This window comes from Malus sylvestris, chromosome 1 (genome assembly GCF_916048215.2).
Source record: "Malus sylvestris chromosome 1, drMalSylv7.2, whole genome shotgun sequence".
NCBI classification, from domain to species: domain Eukaryota; kingdom Viridiplantae; phylum Streptophyta; class Magnoliopsida; order Rosales; family Rosaceae; genus Malus; species Malus sylvestris.
This window is the reverse complement of record NC_062260.1, coordinates 543,106-547,125: the sequence shown is the minus strand read 5'-3', so window position 1 is coordinate 547,125 and position 4,020 is coordinate 543,106.

Below are 4,020 nucleotides of genomic sequence, written 5' to 3'. Positions count from 1 at the left end.
GAAGAAACTTTCTCTCCTGTAGCCGTGATTAAGTCCATTCGGATTTTGCTTGCTATAGCTGCGTACCATGATTATGAAATCTGGCAAATGGACGTAAAGACGGCCTTTCTGAACGGATGCCTAGAGGAAGAGCTCTATATGACTCAACCCAAAGGTTTCGTGTCCAAGTCTGAAAAGACTAAGGTATGCAAGCTTCAAAGGTCCATTTATGGACTTAAGCAAGCCTCCAGGAGCTGGAACATTCGTTTCGACACTGAAATCAAAACGTTTGGTTTTACTCAAAACGAAGACGACAATTGTGTTTATCAAAAGGTCGTTGGGGAAGCAGTAGTATTCCTAGTGTTATATGTAGATGACATAGTACTATTCAGGAATGACACTGCAATACTTTCTTTTGTAAAAGTGTGGTTGTGGAAAACCTTCCACATGAAAGATTTAGGAGATGCATCTTATGTACTTGGGATAAAGCTCTATCGTGGTAGATCCAGAAGAATAATTAAATTATCCCAATCTATGTACATTGATAAGGTTCTAAATAGGTTCTAGATGGAACAATCTAAGAAAGGTCTTCTTCCTGTGAGACATGGAATTCACCTTTCTAAATCCATGGGACCTAAGACTCCTGAAGAGATACGGCAAATGAATATTATTCCTTATACTTCAGCCATAGGAAGTCTCATGTATGCCATGATATCCACAAGGCCTGATACCGTATATGTTGTGAGCATTACTAGTCGATATCAATCTAACCCAGGACCAGAACACTGGGCAGCTGTCAAGACGGTCCTTAAGTACTTAAGAAGAACTAAGGACATGTTCCTCGTATATGGAGGAGCGGCAGAGTTACGAGTGGAAGCCTATACAGACGCAGATTTCCAATCTGACGTTGATGATAAAAGTTCCAACTCTGGATATGTATTCACTCTGAATGGTGGGGCTGTCAGTTGGAAGAGCAAGAAACAAAGTGTAATTGCTGATTCCACGACGGAGGCAGAATATGTCGCTGCAGCTGAAGCCGGCAAAGAAGCGTTCTGGATGAAGAAGTTCATCACTAAACTTGGAGTGGTTCCAACTATTACATCACCAGTAACTTTGTACTGTGATAATAGTGGGGCGATAGCTCAAGCCAAGGAACCCAGGGCACATCAAAAGAACAAGCATTTTGACAGGCGCTTTAATATCATTAGAAGATATGCTGCCGAGGGGAAAGTCAACAACCTCAAAGTTGCTTTAGCCGATAACGTAGCAGATCCACTGACAAAGCCAATGTCTCAAATCTAGCTTGACCGTCATATGGAAAGGATGGGTATTAGATACATCGGAGGATGGCTTTGAGTGCAAGTGGGAGATTGTTGGAAGTATGCCCACAAAGCCACTCATTTGATGTAATAGCTTTTTGGAATACTTAATGTATTAAACTTTTATATGCTTAATGAAGGGCAAAGATTATTGTTAATCACTATTTATTGTATCATGTGTTTAAGTAATAAGGGAATCCAAGGGATGTATTTGATCTAAGAGACAAGTGATCTAAGTGAGTTATATTATCGAGACCATTCTCTTATGTTCATTCCTAAAACGTTCCTAACCATAGGATTGCCAATTGGGTATTGACAATCCGCTAAGGTTAGTATGTGTTATGTTGACTCAAGCGTGAGTATGACTAGTCTCAAGTCATTTTGTGTTGGACACTAAGACAAACACATAGGTGCCTGAAAGAGTAATCGAGTACACTGAACGACGATCAAAAGAGAGTTCGAACATACATGTCGTGTAAGAACTCTAAAGTTGCAATATGCAAAGTAATCCTTTGACCTGAGGCATCATAGATGTCTAACGGTTAGGTCCTTGATCTTTGATCATGTCAAACGGCATTCCATCGGAGTGTCCACAGCATTGTTGGGGTCAAGCTATCTAATCATGTAGGCATATGAATGCACAACAAGGGATCTCTAACCTTCCATGGTGGAAGGAGAATACTCTAAGATATGATTCTAAAGTCTTTGGCAAAAGCAAATGAATATGACTTAGGAAGTTTGTTCCAAATCATATTCAAGGGAATCATATAGAAAAGTATCACATTGGATAGTAGACATGAAAAAACTATCACTAAAACAATGTGATTAAGAGTATTGCATTAGAGAAGGACCGTATTGCTTTGTAGTTGTAACTGGATAGGTTCTCCAACCAATTCTACTTAGCTTGGGTAACCATGATATGCTGCTAAGTGTCACTCATGGTTTGTGGAAGCCTTGAATATTAGCAAACACTAATTAAAGGGAGAATTGAAATGTGGTTTCAATTCACAATCGATCGTTAAGAGTAACAATCGCCCACTGCCTCACTAAATGGAACCTAATGGATCGTACACCGAGTAAGGGCGATAGTGAAGAAATTAAATGAAATGGATATGCAATTAAATTGTTTAATTGAAGAATGGTCAAATTAATTAATTAGTTGATTAATTTTACGAAAGGTTCGTATTGGGCTTTTAAGTTGGTTTTGGGTTTCGGGGCCCAAAACTGTTTTGGTCCACAAGGCCCATTATGTTTAAGTTGTATGACAACTAAAACAAAATGGGCAATAAGCCCAATCACAACATATAGGCCGGCCATGGTGAGGAGATGGTGAAAGTTTGCTTAATTGCAAGTTTGCCACTCACCTAAGAAAAATGTTATAAAAACAACTTTATAGCAATTTTCTCATTAGGGTTTTTCTTGGTGAAATGAGGTGAAAAACTTTCTCTCTTTTTACACAAGGAGGCCGGCCACTTAGAGAGATTAATCTAGCAATCTTTTCTTCTCTAAGTCATCCATTTCATCTTCACACTTAACCCTTGGTGTGGAGACTTAGAGACACCAAATCTTTGGTGTTTTTAGAGATCCTTTCCTTACATCCTCAAGGACCAAAGGAGCACAAAAGGAGAAGGAAATCACAAGCAATATCCAAGGAGCTTGGAGGTGATTTGAAGGCCCTCCACTTGGGTCAATCCCTTGTGTAAACAAGGATGAGCTTCAAGGGTAAAGAAACTCTAAATCTACTTCTCTTTAATGTTGTTAATGAGTTTAATGGTCACCATATACTAGGCTTTGAAAGTCATGGGTTTTATGAATTGTTTTTTAATGCATGCCTACTTTAAAGTGTTAATAGTATGCATATGTATTCAAATGTTCTTACTTGTTCTTAGCTAGGACAAAATTTTTCCTTCAGTTCGAAGCCCTTTGGGCCTTAAGGTCCAAAACTATCCCGAGGTCTTTAACGAACTTATTCGTTTGATTAATTAACATATTAATTAATCCTTGCCATAAATAATTAAACCATTTAATTATTCTTACTCATCTCCATTGTTTCTTCAATCTCCACCTTACACGGTGTACGATCCATTAGGTTCCTTTTAGCGAGGCAGTGGGCGATTAAAACCATTTCAAATCGATTGTGAATTGAAACTTACTTTCAATTCTCCCTTTAGTGATTATACACGTTTAGGGCTTCCACAAACCATGAGTGACACCTAGCAGCATATCATGGTTGCCCAAGCTAATCAGAAAAGGTGGAGAACCTATTTAGTTTAGGATTACAAATGCAATATGGTCTTTCTCTAATACAATACTCTTGACCACATTGTTTGGTTTGATAGTTTATTCATGTCTACTATCCAATGTGATTCGTGTGCTTATATGATTACCTTGAATGTGATTTGGAACGACTTCCTAAATCTCATTCATACTCTGGCCAGAGATTCTTAATCATATTATAGAGTATTCTCCCACAAACGGTTTGAAGGTTAGAGATCCCTTGTTGCGCATTCACTTGCCTCCATGGCTAAGTGGCTTAACCCTAACTATGCCGTGGACATCCTCTAACGGGGTGACTTTGACATAGTTAAAGATCAAGGACCTAACCACAAGACAACTATGATGCCTCAGGTCAAAGGACTATTTTGCATTATCCCAACTATGAGTTCTCATGTGACATGAGTATGAGAACTCCTCGTTCATCGTGTTCAGTGGACTCATTCGC